Source organism: Schistocerca piceifrons, chromosome 1 (genome assembly GCF_021461385.2).
Source record: "Schistocerca piceifrons isolate TAMUIC-IGC-003096 chromosome 1, iqSchPice1.1, whole genome shotgun sequence".
NCBI classification, from domain to species: domain Eukaryota; kingdom Metazoa; phylum Arthropoda; class Insecta; order Orthoptera; family Acrididae; genus Schistocerca; species Schistocerca piceifrons.
The window spans coordinates 1,212,593,079-1,212,616,507 of NC_060138.1; positions in this window are offsets into that span (position 1 = coordinate 1,212,593,079).

Here is a 23,429-nt window from a genome sequence, read left to right on the forward strand (position 1 = left end):
CTTCAGTTTCCATCGCCAAACATTTCTGTATCTTATATCTACAAGTCTTATTTAATTATGTTCTGTGACGCAATTCTGAACTTGCTTATAGTAATGGAAGGTAGATGAAACAAAGAAACCGAATACCTACTTACATTTGAAGACCTACAGGAATTTCTAACAGTACAAGGAAGAGCAAGAAGTTTACAATCCTTGGGTCTATAGTACAGAGAGAGACGAATTGTTTACGTCTGAAACAACCAAGTAGGAGTATAAATGTTGAAGTTCAAGGAGGACAAACAAACTCGTGCTAAGAGGAGTCTAAGGTCGGAGTTTGTAAACTGTCACAACTGTTGTTCAAGAAATATTTCAGAACGTAACATGAACTTACTGATGAGCAATAAAACTTCAAGGGGAGATTAACAGCTGTGCTAAGGGTCGCAGATGACACTTCTTTTCTCGCCAGGTATAAGAAAGACTGAAGACGAGTAAACAGGCCAGAGGAGTCGACAGCATAATTGGCAAGAGTGTGTCTTAAGATTAAAACAAAGAGAAATAGAGCAAACAGCAGGAGAAAGGAAAATAGCCAAGTGCTTAACTTCAAAACTGGGAACGCCACAGTAATGGAAATAATGAAGGAACTATCCCATCCAGGAAGTTAGATTATACAGGATCGCTGAAGTAAGTGAGATACTAGAATCAGATTGGCACTGGCGAAGGAAGCTATTTTCGATAAAGTAGTTCTACTAGTACAAAAGTGTTCAAATGGTTCAAATGGCTCTGAGCACTATGGGACTCAACATCTTAGGTCATAAGTCCCCTAGAAATTAGAACTACTTAAACCTAACTAACCTAAGGACATCACACACACCCATGCCCGAGGCAGGATTCGAACCTGCGACCGTAGCAGTCCCGCGGTTCCGGACTGCAGCGCCAGAACCGCACGGCCACAGCGGCCGGTTACAAAAGTGTTCTGAGAAAGCATTAATTGCAAAGTGCCATGCGGAAGTGACACGAAAACCGTAGAAAAGCCCAACTGAAAGAATTTCAAAGCATTTAAAATGTGGTTCAGTCGTAGAATGTTAAAAACTAATTAGTAGTTGAACTATAGAATTAAGAGATGCGAAGAAAATATGTGAGAAAGCAGATCCATGCCAGAACTCTATCACAAAATGTGACAAGGTATTGGGACATCTGCTACAGCATGAAAAACGTGAGTAGAATGGGAAAATAGTAGGGACACACGAAGATTAGAATATCCACGACGTATCATAAGCGGATTTAGGACTTAGGTCCTCCGTAGAGATTAAAAGATTATAGCGCCACAAGTAAAGATGTTGGATAGCGTCAAGCCAGCCAAACGACCGTTGTTAAATAAATACATATATACACAGATGGCTGCCGATGCAATATCTCTTGTAAACGTATGACAGCAACTGCGTAATCTCGTCTCGGCCATCGTACACTGCTGTGCAAAACTCAAGAACGCAAGTAACTTTCGCATGATGTGTCATTGCCACGTAACATAGCTCGGTGGAACGTGGACCATACGCTGAAAGAACTGCTACGGTTTAGGACAAAAAGTGTGGACAGAAATATGCAATGAGGTGCAGAGAAACAACAAAAATGGCTCTGAGCAGTATGGGACTTAACTTCTGAGGTCATCAGTCCCCTAGAACTTACAACTACTTAAACCTAACTAACCTAAGCACATCACACAATCCATGCCCGAGACAGGATTCGAACCTGCGGCCGTAGCGGTCGCGCGGTTCCAGATTAGCGCCTAGAACCGCTCGACCACGCGGGCCGGCAGAGAAACAACACTTTCATTCAAGAGCAATAAATCACTGCGATTGATGAAGGTCTTCTGGATATTACTAAAGGCGGGATCTGTTCCTTAATAAAGTGTGTGACAACCAGAAACTGCAATGCTCGCTCTGCAACGTGCTCGGACCTTGGCCACATCTTCGGTAAGAAGATTTGTGGTGGGGCGTTCCACTTCTTCAACAGCGCTGCTGACACCTGCGTACTTTGCAGCTTCGTAGTACTAGAGTGAGTTAGTGGTAGCTCATGATACTTGCCTAAGCTCAAACGAAATATGTTTATGAAACAAATTTCGTTCCCACGAGGAGCTTTACAGAGTATTGCTTATACGAACACATTTGTTTGATGGGACAGGCAATCATCATAGGCCACACCATCTGCTCCTTCCGTCTCCATGATGTCTACCTCACCCTTTATGGACGTCCCATCGAGCTCACCCCCACCCTGAGATACGTTGGTCTCACCCTCGACTGTCACTTCACCTGACCCCTCACCTCCTGACCATCCAGCAGAAAGCCCATTCCCACCTCCTCCTCCTGAAACTCCTGTCTGGCCAGGCATGGGGATTGCATCCTTCCACCATCCTCCACACCTACAAATCCCTCATCCGTCCTGTCCTCTGTTATGCCAGCGTTGCCTGGATCTCCGAACCCACCCACTTTTACAAGGCCCCTCCAAATCCTCGAGCGCCATGTGCTCCGCCTTGCCTTCTGTATGCGCCTTCCTTCCCCCCCACGACTCCTGTATGAACTCATCCCCTTCCCCCACCTCCTCCTTTTCCTCCAACACCTCCGGATCCTTTACATTGTCTGCAGGCTTGATCTCCCCCACCCATGATTTCCCCCTTCCTCTCCACCCCCCCCCCCCCCCGCCCATTGCCGCGCCTCTATCGCTGTATCCCTCCCTCTCTCCACCTCCACACCCTCCATCTCCTTGATCAGGGCGATTTTCAGCGCCTCTCCCTCCCGGATGATGAACTTCATCGTGACATATACCCTTCCTTCCAACTATAACCTGGCGTCCCCCCCCCCTCTGCAGGGCCCCATTTTTCCTCTACTCTCCTTCTCCCAGAGCGGATTTTCGTCTTGAGAAAGGTAATGGCAAAGAAATTTAAGCAAATAATCACTGACGTGACAACAGGTGGTTATCACGCCTACCCACAGCACAACAGTTCACGACAAAATAAATGACTCAGAAAGCACCGAGTTTGCAGTTACTTGTTCTGAAACACTATGTTTTGAAAATAAAATTAAATAAAGTTACTGGTTAAATGAATGACTGGCTTAATTTAAACTCTGTTACGTAAAAAAAAAATTACTTTCAGTAACCTCAATGTAACGTAATGCAAAATTTAGAAAGAGGCAAGCAGTTTACCTTGGATTATTGAAAGATTGAACTGAATTCAGGAGTACATTAAGCAAATGAGCAATCAGTTTTGCTTTTAAAACAAAATAATAAAATTCATACTAAGCCAGCAGCAGTCACTCGCTAAGCTAAATATAGAATAAATGAAATTGCGCACTCCTAATTTGGGCTCTATATTTATTAGTTTTGCTAGTGAAATTTTATTTTACTTTAAGTATCCTTTGTTATGCAATACAAGAATGAGCAGTTACTGAGGCACAAAATGTAGACAAACTGGTCATTAGCAAACCCACAAAACTGGCAGTAAATAGTTAATTAATGTTCATATTCTTACGACACTCGGTGATTGCATGGAAATGAAAGGGACCTTGCTTGGTAATAATGCCAGAGGACAATGACAACACAGGCGCTCTATAAGTTTCAATTATTGCAAATTATTATTCAAATTATTCGTATTTTGTGACAGAAATGTTCCTGGGCAATGCCAGCGTGAGTATACAATTTTTCACTTAACAGTCTTATGTGGGTGTAGCTGTGCGGACCACGAAGAATGTAGCCGACGACAACGTTAGCTACCGTTGCTGTTGCTGCTGCTGTTGGTTGTGAACCCGGAGTCGTCTCCAGAGCCACGGATAATTATGGGACAGGGAATAGTTGGAATTTCACTTTCCTCCACTTGTCCACTCCTACTGTGCGCTCAATACTCGCGGGTTAACAAATCGGACGCATCTTTAATGGGACGAGCATAGCTGCACGCCGTGGCGGCGGGAGCGCATAACAAACACGTCCACTCTCTTTCGTGACTCAAGCTGCTCTGCCTCCCCTCCGCCCGCAACGCGACAGAGACTCTCCAAACGCGAAGATAAACAACGGCGCAGCTACTGCCATTTTTTCGTTGCTGTGGATACATTTCAATAAAGCTCCCTTGGATATTGCCCTGCAATTTACAATATTTTCGTTACAATTACAAGCAATGATATACAGTCAAAAATAAATACATTAGTACATCGATTACGTATTAAATATAGTTTATGTAATACAGCCTACAGCTTCAGAATGAAAAGTACAGTGCAAGGTATCAACGGATATTAAACAGCGGAAATTTTGGATAGTGCAGAAAGTATTTTATCTGCATTTTCGGTGTTACAAGCCTTGCACCTTATACCAGAGGATCGAACTTACTAGATAAAGCTTAGTACTATCTCCCAAAAAAGATTTACTCTAAGACAAATATTGGTAGATATGATATACATGTACAGACAAATAAATGCTTACAAATTCAGAAAAATTCAATGAATTTTTGAAGGGAAAGAACTTCACAAATTGAGCAAGTCAACAACGTGTTGGTCCACCTTTGGCTCTCACTCAAGCAGTTATTCGGCTTGGCAATGATTGACAGTGCTGTTGACAAATTCTGTCCAATTGGAGTCTGAAATCCTTAGATTCCCCATTTCGTTGGAGGACTCTGCTCATAATGTTTCAAACGTTATTTATTTAGCGTATGGCTAATACATACACATCATGAAATTAAATTACATATACATATGTACATATTGACGCACAAGAAACATAAGTTTGTCTTTACAACTGAATATACAGTCCTTCAATCTAGCGCACTACATCTGGAGTTGCTAGCACGAAGTCCTCTTTGGCGCCGTGATAGGCTCGAATCCTGCATTCACTGACAATGTGGTGTACAGTCTGGTATGGAGCCCCGCAGTCACAAGCTGGATCAGGCAGCTTCTTCCACTTAAAGACAGCATCCCTGCATCGGTCATGGCCGGTACGGATTCCGTTGAGAGTAGTCCAGGTCTTGCGTGGTAGGTCGAATCTACTTGTAAGTTTAACACCTGAGAAGATGTTATGCAGGTGCACATCTGTCACTGCTTCCCACCGACCTTTCCATTCTTCAAGAGGTTTGAAATTCTTAGCAACCACGTCAGCAGCATCGCACAGATTTGGATGGTGTGATTTCAGTCTCTTGCGATTTAATAGTGGCAGGTCGCTATGCACGAGTAGGTTAGGACTCCTGGAGATCTTGTGGAATTCTCTCATAAGGGCAGTACATCTACGTAGATCAGGAGGCATTATATGGTTAACAGTGGAAGTCAATAAACTGGAGTAGATCTGATTGCGCCAGATATTATGCGCATTCTCGTATTCAGCTGAGTATCAACAAGCCTTGTATGATGACTGTTCGTCCAAACAGGTGCACAATACTCAGCCCAGAGCTGAAGATCGCAGGGTGGTTGCTGAAGATCCACAGGTAGTTCCGCATAGCTTGTGGAGGATGTTGTTTCGAGTCCTCAACTTTTGAGCTAAGTTAAGAAGGTGTTGTTTGAAGCATAGTGTACAATCCAGGATGACACCAAGATATTTGGGTTCCAATTATGATGAAGAATTCTGCCTCTGAAACTTACTTCCAGTTTTACATTCGCCAACTGGTTATTTAGATGGAAGCAATACACTTTTGTTTTACTCACAGGGGGTTGGAGTCACCAGATTTTGAAGTAATTACCTAATGCAGACAGGTCATTGGCTAGAATCTCTTCTGTTGTCTTCATTTCCTGGTGTTTTACGGCTAGAGCCAGGTCATCGGCATAGCAGTATTTTCTGGACGAAGTGACAGGTAGATCAGATAGATATAGATTGAACAGTATGGGTGAGAGAACTGATCCTTGAGGCAATCCGTTGTTCAGCTTCCTCTCCTTACTTATGTTGCTTCCAGTGATTACCTGGAACTTCCGATCACTTAGCATGCCGTTAATCAGTCGAGCCATTGTTCTGCAGGGTATGATACGGAAAATTTGTAGATAAGGCCTTCCCTCCACACAGTGTCGAAGGCGGTAGTTAGATAAACCAATGCCACAGATGTTTTCTGCTTGATTTGGTATCCTGACTCTATGAAGGATGTGAGAGACAATACTTGGTCGCAGAAGCTACGCCCTGGTCTGAATGCTGCCTGATCAACTGGAACGTTCTCTAGGATAGCGCTATTTATTCTGTTATATATCAGCCTTTCAAAATGCTTGTAGTAGCAGCTAAGTAGGGCAATGGGGCAATAGTTTTCTACCTTGTTGCTGGGTTTGCCAGGTTTCAGAACAGATATTATCTTCGCCTTTTAAAACTCCAATAGAAGTTGACCAGTCAGCAGGATGTCAGTGAAGAGTTCTGCCAGCCATTTCTTAGCTTTTCGTCCCATATGGATCAGGAATTCTGGATGGATGCCCTCTAATCCAGGCGCCTTAAGAAGTTTGAGGTCCTTCAGTCCAGAGTCAGCATCTGAAACTGCGAAGGGATGGGTGCCTCCTGGGTGGTGTCAATTTAGCAACAGTGATTAAAGGCAGCCAGACTATCCATAGTACCTCCTGGCAATGACATGTCAACTAAACAGCAGAAACAGTTTTTTTTTCAGAGCTCATTAACAAGAAACATTGGACCAACTATCAGACTCCTTTCAAACGTTGTCACCTGGGGACAAATGGGCGACATTACTCGCCAACGTATGATTTGGCAAACACGGAGACGAGCAGCAGAAACTCTCGACTTGTGCGGGCGGGCATTACCGTGCTGAAACGTAAGCCCAGGATGGCTTGCACGAAGGGCAACAAAGTGTGGCGCAGAATATCGTAGACTTGCCGCTGTGCTGTAAGGGTGCGGCGGATGACAACCAAATGGGTCCAGTTAAGAAAAAATGATCTCCAGAACATCCACCGAGCGAGGTGGCGCAGTGGTTAGCACAGTGGACTCGCATTCGGGAGGACGACGGTTCAATCCCGTCTCCAGCCATCCTGATTTAGGTTTTCCGTGATTTCCCAAATCGTTTCAGGCAAATGCCGGGATGGTTCCTTTGAAAGGGCACGGCCGATTTCCTTCCCAATCCTTCCCTAACCCGAGCTTGCACTCCGTCTCTAATGACCTCGTTGTCGACGGGACGTTAAACACTAACCACCACCACCACCCAGACCTTCACTGCTGGTTGTCAACCCGCATGGCGTGCGACAGTTATGATGGTGTCTCATTACTGTCCGTGTCACACCTTCACTGATCTTGGGGCTCTGCCTCACAACTGAAAATTGTCCTACACGAGTGAATGTGATTCCATGCCGAAGAACTGTCTGGAGACAGCCGAGACAGTGGTAGGTCTGTTGACCGGCATACGCCCCAACAACCATGAGTGATGGTCTGGAGTAAGATTTCTTTCGACAGCAGAACCCCTCTCGTTGCCATCCGCGGCCCCTTTACAGCACAGCGATACATCGACGATGTTGTACAACCCATCTTGTAGACGATCGTGGCAAGCTGGCCTGGGCTTATAGTTCAGCAAGTCGATGCCCGCCTGCACACTGCGAGAGTTTCTACCTTTTGTCTTATTGCTTACCAAACCTAATCCTTAGCCAGTCGGTTAACCGGATCTCTTCTCAATATCGAACGTTTGGAGTATTGTGGACAGGACCTACAATCAGCTCGGCATTTTGACGATCTAACGAGCCAATTGCACATAATTTGGCTCGATGTCCCTCAGGACGACATCCAAAAACTCTGTCAATCAATCCCAAGTCCGATAACTACTTTGATAAGGATCAGAGGTGGACCAACGCGTTACTGACGTTCAGTTTGTGAAGCTCTTTCTCTTGAATAAGTTATCCACTCATTTTTAATAATTAGTTTGTCTGAAGTTGTACACCTCATCTACCAATTTCCGTCCCACTTGAATCATTCATTCGTGGTGCGTCATTTTCTCTTAATACAGACAACATTTGCAGATTAATTAACCAATTTACGCTGCTTGTCTGTGACATCCTATACCAAATGCGCTTAATATTTTAATGACTTCACAATGATCCCCAAAAATGGGCCACATTTTACTCGTAATCTTACCATCTCCCTTCCTGACCGTCGAGAATTTCTTGATAAAACCCTGGTCTCTGGTTTTTATCCTCTTGGGTCTTCTACCCTGGTTACAGCTTTATGTCTCTCTATGATGAACAGCTAATATGTTGGCCTTTGCTGCATGCTAGTTTTACTCCATACTGGCGCGATAATTCTTCTCGGAGAAAATCATCCACTCTCCGTAACTTGGACTACTTCGAATTAGTTAAGTAAGACAACATTAATTTAGCCGAGGATGTCCTTTGCCTCTCCTGATCGGCAGTATAAAACGCTTTACTTAGTCACGGAATGGACTGGTCCCATCCTGTTTGATCTTAAAGGTGGTACAGAATCAAGGCAGCCGTGAGATTACGATGTCGCTCTCTCTCGTCTTTCTGAACTTTGACTTTGGTTGGGTTGGGGATGTTTTTGGGGAAGGAGGCCAGACATGGAGGTCATCGGTCTGATCGGATTAGGGAAGGACAGGGAAGGAAGTCGACCGTGCCCTTTCAAAGGAACCATCCCGGCATTTGCCTGGAGTGGTTTAGGGAAATCATGGAAAACCTAAACCCGAATGGCTGGACGCGGAATTGAACAGTCGTCCTCCAGAATGCGAGTCCAGTGTGCAAGCCACTGCGCGACCTCGCTCGGTCGATATGCCCTCTCCACAAAGTGAGGTTGTCGATAATAGGATGTGGTTGTTACTCAAATAATGGCATATGCCTTTTCACTTACTAGAACTTTGGCGTGCACAAAGCTCGCAAAAATGTTTCCTGAGCCCATCACACTAACATCCGCCGTCATCTCAGAGTAGGAATTAACTAGACAAACGCCGGGCGGAGTGGCCGAGCGGTTCTAGGCGCTGCAGTCTGGAACCGCGCTACCGCTACGGTCGCAGGTTCGAATCCTGACTCGGGCATGGATGTGTGTGATGTCCTTAGGATAGTTAGGTTTAAGAAGTTCTACGTTCTAGGGGACTGATGTCCTCAGATATTAAGTCCCATAGCGCTCAGAGCCATTTAAAACATTTGAACTAGACAAACGTTGAAAACCCATCGATTACCACAAACAAATACTTATTTCCATCCTTTGATCTAGGAAGAGGACCCAAACAGTCTACAAACAATCAACCATGGAGACTATTCGGTATGAACCAAATCTGTGGTTTATCAGCACTCACCTTACTCTTTCCACAACACTTTGCACTGCCCCACTAACCTTCTGATATCTACATCCATTCTTTTGATGTAAAATACTACCTTATTTTCATCCTAGACTTGTATACGTCTAAATGTGCACCTATGAAAGTCTCGTGATAGTACTTAAACACCTGCTTAGGCAGTACTACTTCCTTTCTATTATCATTCTCTTTTTGGTAACACAGTATACATTTTTTTAAAGTACCTATTTATGTCTTGTTTATTTTCTAGGTATTGTTTACTAGCATTTAATTGAGTATTCTGGTCCTGGCACGAATCCAGGTCCTTACATAGTTCTGGTAAATTCACCTATACATTATTCGCCATTACTTCTTCAACTTTCTGTGCTTTTCTCCTATTCTCTTTTTCCTGATTTCATCTCGTCGCTTCTGGAACATAAGACTCAAACTGTCGGCAATAATATTTTCCGCTCTTTGACCTCAAATACGAGAGCAGAAAAATTTACCACCCACCGAGAAATTTTTCCGCCTTTACGCGGGCTAGCGAACACTCAACTTAGTGCTTGGTTGTCAGTTTCCAACGAAAAACTTTTGTGCTCCAGACAGAAAACGGAACTTTTCTACAGCGAATAATGCCGCTAGTGCTGCTACGAGTAATTCATATACTGAAAAGCGAGTTTCTAATTACGAAGATGCTTTGTAAGTGGGTGCTATTGGTCTACGCTCAACATTCTCCTCTTGCGAAAAGATGGCCATCGCTCCCATTGCGAATGCATCAGTCTGACATGTAAACTGTTTTCAAATCAGGTACAGCCGACACCAGAGCGTACATCAACCCATCTTTCAACCCTTCAGAAGCAGCTTGCTGTGAATCGGTCCAGCGGAATTTCTCGCCTTTCCTCCTCAGTTCGTTAAGGGGTACTGCTAACTATGCAAAGTTCGTTACGAACTTCTCAAGAAATTGATAATTCCAATAAATTTAGTTACACCTTTAACCGTATCTGGCGGAGGAAACACATAATCAGCACTGATTCTTTGTTGATCAACCTCTGCCCCGTATTCTGGTATGATATGCCCCAAGATCGAAATGCGGGAACAAGCTAAACTAACTTTTGGTGGTGTCACACATTATTAGATGTACATTATTCTTACAATAATGAGAAGCCGCATAGTGATGTTGCATCAAATAAACGTGGCACGGAACATCGGAATATTATTTGTAATATATTGATATTGCCTGCCACGTTTTATTTGATGCAACATCACTACGCGACTTCTCATTATTGTAAGAATAATGTACATCTAATAATGTTACAACATACTTTCTAACATTGAAATAGTGTACACAGTGGTTATATGAAAACGCGTATGTTGAAGCCAACTTCATTTGTGACGTTTGTTTTATTAACTTGCACATCGAGTATGTTTTCTGCCTACCACCGGTTTTGAACAAGTATTTTTGCCAACATATCGAGGGAAGTTTGAAGTCCCCACCAACTATAACCGTATGAGTGGGGTATTTAGGGTGCAGCTAGCTACAGGTGGTGGCACATATCGGCACTAATGACGTGTGTCGCTTTGGATCTGAGGAAATTCTCTCTGGATTCCAGCCGCTATCTGATTTGGTGAAGGCTGCCGGTCTTGCTTACGAGATGAAGGCAGAGCTCACCATCTGCAGCATCGTTGACAGAACCGACTGCGGACCTATGGTGCAGAGTCTGAATCAGAGGCTCAGACGGTTTTGCGACCGTGTTGGCTGCAGATTCCTTGACTTGCGCCATTGGGTGGTGGGGTTTCGAGTTCCGCTGAAAAGGTCAGGAGTTCACTACACTCAGCCGGCGGCTACACGGGTAGCGGAGGCTGTGTAGCGTGGACTGGGTGGTTTTTTAGGTTAGAAGGCCTTCGGAAAGTATTGGGTGGGCTGCAATCTCAAACGCTGCATGGCAAATACAGGACGTGCTTGGATCAAGGATTAGTCGGAATTGTAAATTGCTGTAGTTGTGCTGGGAAAGTCCCTGAGCTTCAAGCGCTAATAGAAAGCACAGAAGCTGAAATCGTTATAGGTACAGAAAACTGGCTAAAGCCTGAAATAAGTTCTGCAGAAATTTTTACGATGTCTCAGACGGTGTTCAGGAAAGATAGATTAGGCAGAATTGGTGGTGGAGTATTTGTGTCTGTCAGTAGTGGTTTATCTTGTAGTGAAGTCGAAGTAGATACTCCGTGCGAATTGGTACGGGTGGAGGTTATACTTAACAGCCGAACTAAGTTAATAATTGGCTCCTTCTACCGACCCCCAGACTCCGATGATATAGTTGCTGAACAGTTCAGAGAAAATTTGAGTCTCGTAACAAATAAATACCCCACTCACACGGTTTTAGTTGGTGGGGACTTCAACCTTCCCTCGATATGTTGGCAAAAACCGGTGGTAGGCAGAAAACATCTTCCGGGATTGTCCTAAATGCTGTCTCCGAAAATTATTTTGAGCAGTTAGTCCACGAACCCACGCGAATTGTAAATGGTTGCGAAAACACACTTGACCTCTTAGCCACAAACAATCCAGAGCTAATAGAGAGCATCATGACTGATACAGGGATCAGTGATCACAAGGTCGTTGTAGCTAGGCTCAATACCGTTTCTTCCAAATCCACCAGAAACAAACGCAAAATAATTTTATTTAAAAAAGCGGATAAAGTGTCACTAGAAGCCTTCCTAAGAGACAATCTCCATTACTTCAGAACTGACTATGCAAATGTAGACGAGATGTGGCTCAAATTCAAATATATAGTAGCAATAGCAATTGAGACATTCATACCTCATAAACTGGTAAGAGATGGAACTGATCCCCCATCGTACACAAAATAGGTCCGAACGCTGTTGCCGAGGCAACGGAAAAAGCATGCAAAGTTCAGAACAACGCGAAATCCCGAAGATTGGCTAAAATTTACAGACGCGCGAAATTTGGCACGGACTTCAATGCGAGATGCCTTTAATAGGTTCCACAACGAAACATTGTCTCGAAATTTGGTAGAAAATCTGAAGAAATTCTGGTCGTATGTAAAGTACACAAGCGGCAAGACGCAGCCGATGCCTTCGCTGTGCAGTGCCGATGGTACTGTTACCGACGACTGTGCCGCTAAAGCGGAGTTATTGAACGCAGTTTTCCGAAATTCCTTCACCAGGGAAGACGAATGGAATATTCCAGAATTTGAAACACGAACAGCTGCTAGCATGAGTTTCTTAGAAGTAGATACCTTACGGGTTGCGAAGCAACTCAAATCGCTTGATACGGGCAAGTCTTCAGGTCCAGATTGTATACCGATTAGGTTCCTTTCAGATTACGCTGATACAATAGCTCCCTACTTAGCAATCGTATACAACCACTCGCTCACCGATAGATCCTTACCTACAGCTTGGAAAATTGCGCAGGTCACACCAGTGTTTAAGAAGGGTAGTAGGAGTAATCCATAGAACTACAGACCTGTATCATTGACGTCGGTTTGCAGTAGGGTCTTGGAGCATATACTGTATTCAAACATTATGAATCACCTCGAAGGGAACGATCTATTGATACGTAATCAGCATGGTTTCAGAAAACATCGTTCTTGTGCAACGCAGCTAGCTCTTTATTCGCACGAAGTAATGGCCGCTATCGACAGGGGATCTCAGGTTGATTCCGTATTTCTAGATTTCCGGAAAGCTTTTGACACCCTTCCTCACAAGCGACTTCTAATCAAGCTGTGGGCCTATGGGGTATCGTCTGAGTTGTGCGATTGGATTATTGATTTCCTGTCAGGAAGGTCGCAGTTCGTAGTAATAGACGGCAAATCATCGAGTAAAATTGAAGTGATATCAGGTGTTCCTCAGGGAAGCGCCCGGGGCCCTCTGCTGTTCCTGATCTATATCAATGACCTGGGCGACAATCTGAGCAGTTCTCTTAGGTTGTTCGCAGATGATGCTGTAATTTACCGTCTAGTAAGGTCATCCGAAGACCAGTATCAGTTGCAAAGCGATTTAGAAAAGATTGCTGTATGGTGTGTCAGGTGGTAGTTGACGCTAAATAACGAAAAGTGTGAGGAGATCCACATGAGTTCCAAAAGAAATCCGTTGGAATTCGATTACTCGATAAATAGTACAATTCTCAAGGGTGTCAATTCAACTAAGTACCTGGGTGTTAAAATTACGAACAACTTCAGTTGGAAAGACCACATGGATAATATTGTGGGGAAGGCGAGCTAAAGGTTGCGTTTCATTGGCAGGACATTTAGAAGATGCAACAAGTCCACTAAAGAGACAGCTTACACTACACTCGTTCGTCCTCTGTTAGAATATTGCTGCGCCGTGTGGGATCCTTAACAGATGGGATTGACGGAGGACATCGAAAGCGTGCAAAAAAGGGCAGCTCGTTTTGTATTATCATGTAATAGGAGAGAGAGTGTGGCAGATATGATACGCGAGTTGGGATGGTAGTCATTAAAGCAAAGACGTTTTTCGTCGCGGCGAGATCTATTTACGAAATTTCAGTCACCAACTTTCTCTTCGGAATGCGAAAATATTATGTTGAGCCCAACCTACATAGGTAGGAATGATCATCAAAATAAAATAAGAGAAATCAGAGCTCGAACAGAAAGGTTTAGATGTTCGTTTATCCTGCGCGCTGTTCTTGAGTGGAATGGTAGAGGGATAGTATGATTGTGGTTCGATGAACCCTCTGCTAAGCACTTAAATGTGAATTGCAGAGTAATCATGTAGATGTAGATGTAGATGTAGATGAGTATGACAGCGTAGATCTGTCGAAACCGTTCATAGTAATAAAAACGGTTTGTTAGTGATCTTAACAAACTTGATTCTTCAAGAATAATATATCTTCTGTCTTCATTGTTCGGGAGTCATCCGAAGTGCTGCCAGACTGGTTTTAACGTTAGATCCCCTCTGGTACCAAATTAATTCAGAATGTCTACTTTCAATGAATCCTTTCTTCTAGCCAAGCTGAGCCGTGAATTTTGTTTTCCCACAATTCAATTACGTACCTGCTCACTAATTACGCGATATAATCACGCAATTTTCAGCATTCTTCTGCAGCATCACATTTCAAAAGCTTCTATTCACCTCTTGTCTGAGCTGTTCATCATACACATTTCATTTACGTACATGTCTCTACAGTCGTAACAAAGGCTCCAGAAAAGATTTCCTAACACTTAAATTTATGTTAGGCTGGCTGTTACCCGCGGCTGTGATCCACATTTGTTGATGAGTGATGGTGAGGAAGTAGTATATCGTTGCATCGAAGTTCCGGCAGCTCTCAGATTTCTCTGAGATTGGGTCCGAGTAACTTTCGTAGCTCGAGCTCTCTTAGAATTGTGCACTGTATCTGACTTCGGTTTGCGAGACATGTCGTGAAATAAATAATATTAATAGTATGTTAAGGCTTTCCCTATATAATAGCCTAAAAAACGATTCTCGGGCATTGCACCGGATTTTGTTATTGTATCAACACAACATTTCACCGTAAAAACTATCCAGCTTTACCAGGTGGTTTAGCAGTTGTTTTCAGAAACCGCACGCGCAAATAAACATTGTGTGCGGCGGCGGGTGGCTATTTATTGTTGTTATTCAATAAAAATGTTTTGTTTGTAGAAAAGATGCATTCCTTGCAGTTTTAACCAGATGTGGGGCGGCGAGTACAATTAGTTGTTATATAAATGTTTTGTAACAATTACTGTACATATAATGATTCTTTTCTTCTGATTTTCGATAAATTAGTGTAAGCAATGTTTTAATTTCATGTCTTTTTCTTTTCGTGACTTTATGTTAAAGAAACTGTAAGCAACTTTCGAAGTGAATATTAATATTTATGTCAAATTTCAAGCAATGCTGTAACAGAATTGAAGTGTAACTTCTGTTGAATCTATTGTAACATGTTTAAAAATTGTAATTGTGCGCCTAGTCCATACGTAGGCAATGTATTAGCATATGTGGAATGTAAAACCTTTGGTGAATACCCTGTCTGGAGGGGAGCGGTAAAAGGTGGATGGCAGGCGAGCGCGGGAAAATGCACACAGGCGCGGCACGGCATAACGGGCTCAGTAATACAGTCGGAGTTGGGCATCGGTCTGAGGAACACGTTCCGGATCGAGGAGGCTATCCTGGAAAAAGTGGTTTCATTGAGCCTCGGATGTGCCGTTTCCGACGACTATACAGCATGGCTATATTCTATAGGCACTGAATTGAAAAGAAGAAACAAAGTGCCGATACAGCAAGAGCCATAGCTGTAATTGTATGTGTGCTGTGCGCCTCGCCATCTCGCTGCCCGCCAACCGCCGCATCGACTCGAACAGGCTGAATCTTTAAAACTGTATTCGTGTGGACCAGTGTTAATTTTGTTCCTGACTGTTCAATAATAACTTAACTTTTACCAGAATTGTCCTAGCACTTAATTATCCTTATCACTAACCTAGACAGGGTCCTTTCCCTATGTTGTGCAACCCGAGTGTCCCGAAATGAAGATTTAAAGTTTATGTTAAAAGAATTACCTGCAGAACTATCTATGCTAGAAAGATGTTTAAGGAGATTTATTGTTAATGAAAATATAAGCAAAGAACAAAGGTCTCACAAAGTTGGAAGATAATTTTGGGAATTGGTTTAGTAATGAAGCTTAAATAATTTGAGACAAAAATAATGGTAGTTAAATGAGGAAGTAATAAGACTAAAAGAGTAGTAACTCATATTTTGTAAATATTGAGTGCGTAATGTTTCCAATAGTTGATAGTTTCAACACAGTGATCATAACAGTTTCAGGGTCCCTCCCCCCCTTCCATTCTTTTCTTTTCTATTCATTTAAATTCTGGAGTGTACTGAACTGATTTGACCTGCAAAGTGTTTACTCTTATTAAAATTGACTTTGTATGTGTGTTTCAAAAGTGGTATTTCTAGGGTAGTCTATGCCCGATTTTAGTCGGATCAATAGACAAAACACAGTTTATAGTAATCATTGTAGTGTAATATTGTGTATTTACAGCTTGTCCAGGTTAGTACAGAAAGGGAAAATATTAGTTCAGTAGATTTTTCTGGTTCTAAAATTTACCATATAATGCAGTATTACTACGTGTTGTTATGCTTGTACGTACATCCACTTGTACAAGGAAAAAACTCACTTAATGCCTAATTAGGCTGGCGACCGTATTATTAACAATTGGTAGCATCTGCTGTGTATGTTTCTTGCCCGTCCTAACGTGTAGTTGCACTTTAGACTTGCTTGACGTATCATTGTTGTTACTGACTGGATATAAGTCCGATTTTGCTTCCATTCAGGTACACGCGGTTAACATATGTACTAAAATCCTTTCTTAAAAAGGTGAAGCCCGTCAACTTATCATAGTACAGGCTTCAAAAAGTTAACGTACGCCAGAGTGGAGACGTTACAGTTTGAATGTAGAAACCAGTCCTATTATTTATGCTGTCTTTTGCCGTTCTCAACACTGGCTCTCTAACTACAATATTGGCAACCAGAAAGTGATTAGCAAAACGTGAAGCCTGTAATTAGAATTCCTAGTGCCCACTTCATCTGAGAAATACACTCATAGCTACAACTTATAGCTCTGAGAAATTAGGAGATTGTCTGGGATTCATAATCAAAAACGATTTTGATTAAAAATAGTTCAGTATATTCTGAAAGTCACAGATTAAAAAAAAAGAAGAATCCACACAATCTGACTAACAGAGCAGTTCAGAGTCTAATGCGCTGATGCAACTATAACTGTCCAAATTAAATGTTTAAGTGAATGCTTGCCATAATTTGATGATAATGTTTATCAAACGCCACGCTAAATAATGGTAGAATGTCTGTCCCGCGACGGCACGTGAAGATACGACATATGCAAACTGAAGATAGATAATTGAAGTCATCCCAGAATTAACACTTCTCTCAAAAATTATTTCATGGCTACGCGTATCCCGAGGAACTTAATACGGCATCCGAGGCTGTTTATAGCAATGATACCGACGCGACGCGACTCCCGACACAGATGTTGTGCTATTCAGCGTCTGGAGAGAACTGGGGCCTTGCTTCCTCGCGCAGCGTTCTTATTTATAAAGCCGCGGTGCGGACGTCTAAGGGAACGCCTGATCAAATCGGCTCTCCCGACTAGCCGCTGGGCTAGTAATGCACCACATTAAGTTATTGAATAAATCATAGCTCCTTTTGCTGTTGGCCGATGAAGCTCTCAATTTAAATGTGCATTCAACACACAGGTAAGTAATCATAATAAAAGTTTGACGTGGCTAAGTTAAATATTTTGGGCGAGAGAATTAATTTAATTACACTGCACGCAGTAGACGAGCTCTGAACTTGCCCTTTGGAGATACGCTATCCCTATAGTTTTATAGTTGTTCAAATGAAACTTCTCACATCTTTATAGTTATAGCAGATTCCATTCTACTTAAATATAATCATCCTTGCCTTATTTATTAGCCTACTTAATCTATCTTGCTTCCATAATTTTTAAGACAAAAACCAGAAAATCATGAATTTCAACTAAAATCTTAATTTGTGAGATCCAGAAGACTGTTTTTATTAAATAATTATGAAAAAGGAATCTAAATATAAATTTTTAAGTCTCTAGCTCTTTTCTGTTGCGCCAATGAGTTTTACAGAAAAACGTCCAAATTTCGAAAATGGTTAAAGTTATTGAACTGATATTTAACACATATTGATTTAGTATTACTCCTGACATGGCAGAAACGTTTCAGGTTATTCACTTGATTTTTAAAGTATTGCGCAACATTTATGACGTCAGAGATAGTTACAGCGGACTAGGCTGGCACACAATGGAAAAACTGATGTGAATTTATTACGGCGTGAGTAGGCTGCTTCCCTACAATTGGATGCGCACTGTCATGGAGTCCATGCATATATATATATATATATATATATATATATATATATATATATATATATATAGGAGATAGGCAAAATTACGTGAACAGTGGTTGTAATGGTATGGGTGTGTTAAACGGTCAACACCGCAGGTAAGGCAAGTGTCGCGCTGGCTGTGCATGTTCAGTACAGACTAGGCATCAGTGCAGGTTGTTTACGAGTAGTGCACACTTCGTAGCTGCATTCAGAGGCCGAGGTCGACGTGCAATGATAGACCTAACATAGTTCCAAAGAGGGCAGACTGTGGGGGCCCCGATTAGCTGGAGTATCAGTAAGCAAGACAGCCGACTGATTGAATGTTTCACTAGCAATTGTTCCAACAGTCGTAACAGCCTACACAAAATATGGAAAGACATCATAATTTAAACGTAATAGTGGGCGCAAATCAAAACTAAATGACAGAGATCGGCGTACGTTAACACGAATTGTGTCGAAACAACACAAAACTACAGCGGTTAAAGTGACTTCAGAGCTCTATAGTTCTTCGAGACCCAGTATCTATCGACAGTGTCCGCCGAGAACTCCATAAAGCGAATCTTCATGGACGAGCTGCCATACTAGTGAAACAACCAACGCAAAGAAGCATAAAACGTGATCTCAAGAGCATAAATTTTGGACGTCTGGTCAGTGGAAACACGTCATATGATCTGACGAGCCAACGTTTTCGTTATTTCTAACAGTGGGCCGGGTTTACGTCTGGAGCACTTCAAAAGAAGTCTACAGTCCTGATTGCTTGATTCCAACGGTTACAAATGGACGTCGAAGTGTCATTGTGTGGACAGACATATCATGTTATTCTGCTGGTCCCATCATTACTCTCAAAGGTCATGTTACAGTCAACGTTTATGTGTCCCACAGGATTCAATTTTAGGTCCTCTGCTGTTCCTTATTTATGTGAATGACTTCCCACTTAACATTCAGCAAGCGGAACTAGTGCTTTTTGCATATCGTACGAGTGTTATAATAAATCCCATTCCAGAAAACGCAGCTGAAATAGTGTTAAGAATGTCTTTCAAAGAATTATTAAGTGGTTCTCAGAAAATGGACTCTCGCTTAAATTTGAAAAAAACTCGCTATATCCAGTTTGCACACTGAATAGAGTCATGCCGACAATTGATGTAGCATATGAACAGGGCTCAGCTAACAGGGTAGATTTCTCCAAATTTTTGGGTGTTCACATTGATGACAACTGGTACTGGAAGAAGCATATTACTGAGCTTCTCAAACAACTAACTTCAGCTTCTTTTGCTCTTCCTATAAGCTCTAGTCTTGGTAATAAACAGATCAGCCTCCTAACGTACTCTGCATATTTACACTCAATAGTGTCTTATGGAACAGTTTTCTGGGGTAACTCACCACTTAGACATAAAGTATTGATTGCACAAAAGAGAGCACTGAGAATAATTAGTGGTGTTCACCCAAGGACGTCATGTAGGAACCTTTTCGAGGAGATAGGTATTTTAACTGCATGATCAGTGTACATATATTCGCTAAAGAAATTCGTTACAAATAATCCATCTCAATTCGTGAAGAACAATGATGTTCATACGTACAACACTAGACGAAAAAATGACCTTTACTATCCGTTGTTGAAGCTCTCAGTTGCTCAAAAAGGAGTACATTATTCATCAACAAAAATCTTTGATCATTTGCCCAACAACATAAAGTGTCTGGCAGGTAGCAGATCAAGTTTTAAATCTAGCTTAAAATTATTTCTTTAGGACAACTGCTTCTACTCCATGGACAAGTTTCTGTTTCAGAAATGGCAAAAACAAAAAAAACTAAAAAAGTACCTCTAAATGTAGTTGAATGTGTAGAGCTAAAATTTTCAGTAATATTAATATTGGCACTATTAATGTCTGTATATATATATCTTGTAATCTTACTTGTTCAACAACATATCAGTAAAATAAACGGGAAAATGATCTACAGAACATGACATAACTAAAACTAATAAAACTGAACAGTTTAGGTGGTCAGGTGCAACCCATGATTCAAACGTTGTTCCCCAACAGTGATGCCATATTTCAGGACGATAATGCACTCAGTCACACAGCCAGGACAGTACAATAGTGGTATGGGAAGCATGCAACTGAACTGCATCGTCTTCCCTGCCCAGCAGAGTCCCCGGGCCTGAACATTATCGGACCCTTGTGGGTGGTATTGAAGTGCAGACTGCGGAGCAGATTTCCGCCTTCCTCGTCACTACATGAGTTCGAGGAGGTACTGATCCGAGAGTGTGTGACGTCCTCTGGCAAGACATTCACAAAATCTTTGTAATATATGTGAAAAAGGAAACATTTTATCTGTATTATTATTATTATTATTATTTCATTTCTGTATGAAGGGTCGTCGATTATGTAGATTCTGTAAAAAAAGAAATAACTTTTTTTTCATTTTTATGTTTGTGCAACAATTATGTATCTATATATTGCAAATAACGTCTGTGGTCGGCGAGTGTAGAAATCAAAGCAGACAATGATAATTAAAAAGATAACAAAGATGCATATTAAATTGACTATAAATAGTGGAGGTTGAAACATTATTCTCTCTGTCTTCTTTTAGCCGTTAAGGTTGCAAGAGCCTGTAACGCTTTATTGAATACTTGGTTAGCTTTCTTTTGTTCCTTGTTCGAGAAAGACGCCATTGAAGGCTTACGGATGAAAAGGTGTTTTCAGCATATTTAGAATTTTTCATGACGCGGTACTGCGCAGAGATTGCGGGATTAAATTGAATGAAAGCAGTTTTCTCGCAACTAAACAGGCAGGTAACGATACATTAAAATTATTTCTTTCAGCTTCCCGGATACCTCAGAGGTGGATGGTCGATTTTATTATGTCATATTCAGGTGGACATGGGCAACTGCTAATACAATATCAGTGACATAAATAATTTAAGTGAATGAGAGGAATAAAATTTTATTTGTGTGATATCTAAGACTGCTGTGATGAAACCTGTTTTGGCTAATAATACAGAAACCAAATTTCACTTTTAGTTTCATGCTCTCGTGTTAGTCGTGGCAATCAATAGTGTTCATATATTTAAAAAAATCCGTTGCAGCGTTTACGTTTAGCGAACATAGCATACTGTAACTTCTGTACGAGTAATTTTCAGTTCATTTCAGAGATGAAAGCAGCGAAGAACGCGTTTAATTTCATAATTAGTTACAATAATGATATCGTGTTCCATTTCTAAAAAGCCAGATCAGGGTTATATAAAATAGTTTGCAAATTAAAGATCATACATGCACAGCAGGAAACCTTTCATTTTTGTGCGAATCCCCACGTAATAGATCAAGGTGCACAAAGTTAAAATATTTCCGACTGCAGAAACAAATAGTGAGAATCGCATTTTATCTGTTGTGCTCACACAATAACCAATATACAGTTCATTAAAATATTATGCCATATAAACTGCATACAAAGTGAAAAGCGCAGTGTGGATTATGCGACAAGTGGCATAACATTCCACGGGATGCAATCATTATACGCCGGTATTCCAAGAAGAATCGCAGCTGTATTAGGGGCAAATGATGGTCCAACCCCTTATTAATGAACAATTCAAAGGTAAGCAGAGGTTTGCTTATCCCCAGTATGTATTTACTACCTCCTAACTCACAGGACACATTTCAAGCAAACGTGGTACACATGTCACTTACCGTTCGGAAATCAACGCTGTGGGGCTTAGAAGCACCTACCTGTCAAAGGGGTAGGGGTTGAGGTGAAAAAGAAGTGTAGCCCACGACGCGCCAGTAGTCGAATGAGAACACAGACTTCAACAAACCTTACACATAATTTCAAACCCTTTCCAGGCTTTTCGTCGGTGATGGCCCCACGAAGTGATAAAAGGAAAATATTTATCGCTTACTACATTTCCATTATAAGAGTCGACGGGCATGAAAGGGAAGCAGTGGTTGGGAAGGGAGTGAGACAGGGTTGTAGCCTCTCCCCGATGCTATTCAATCTGTATATTGAGCAAGCAGTAAAGGAAACAAAAGAAAAATTCGGAGTAGGTATTAAAATCCATGGAGAACAAATAAAAACTTTGAGGTTCGCCGATGACATTGTAATTCTGTCAGAGACAGCAAAGGACTTGGAAGAGCAGTTGAACGGAGTGGACAGTGTCTTGAAAGGAGGATATAAGATGAACATCAACAGAACCAAAAACGAGGATAATGGAATGTAGTCGAATTAAGTCGGGTGATGCTGAGGGAATTACATTAGAAAATGAGATACTTAAAGTAGTAAAGGCGTTTTGCTATTTGGGGAGCAAAATAACTGATGATGGTCGAAGTAGAGAGGATATAAAATGTAGACTGGCAATGGCAAGGAAAGCGTTTCTGAAGAAGAGAAATTTGTTAACATGGAGTATAGATTTAAATGCCAGAAAGTCGTTTCTGAAAGTATTTGTATGGAGCGTAGCCATGTATGGAAGTGAAACATGGACGATAAATAGTTTGGACAAGAAGAGAATAGAAGCTTTCGAAATGTGGTGCTACAGAAGAATGCTGAAGACTAGCTGGGTTGATCACATAACTAATGAGGAGGTATCGAATAGAACTGGGGAGAAGAGGAGTTTGTGGCACAACTTGACAAGAAGAAGGGACCGGTTGGTAGGAGATGTTCTGAGGAATCAAGGGCTCATAAATTTAGCATTGGAGGGCAGCGTGGAGGGTAAAAATCGTAGAGGGAGACCAAGAGATGAATACGCTAAGCAGATTCAGAAGGATGTAGGTTGCAGTAAGTACTGGGAGATGAAGAAGCTTGCACTGGATAGAGTAGCTTGGAGAGCTGCATCAAACCAGTTTCAGGACTGAAGACCACAACAACAAGAGCAACTCATTTCCGTTGCTCATGCAGTAAAACTGCCGGATGAAGCATTACAAATTAATTTGTTACTTCGTTCCTAATAATTCAAAAAAATTTTCGCAGACAGTATCCTCATCTGCTACTGAATGTACCTACAAGGATATATAATTGTATGATAACATTGGGGATACGGCTTGAAATAATGAGATGTGTGAAAAACAGCAGCATCGTAAATGATGTTTTTATTTATTACTTCCTTTGCTATTAACTCTATCCACAACACACTACAGAGACAGTAGCTACATATACCGTACTGAGCTGCGTGAAAACGAAACTGCAGGGCGGAATTCGCTAGGGATACCGTACAGGTGAAATATACGTACAGATATATTTAGCATCTGCATACACGGACAAAGCCAAGGGTTAAAAGTTCATCCTAAACCCTTGGAACGATATCAGACTAATTTGGTAAACATTAAATACAATCCGG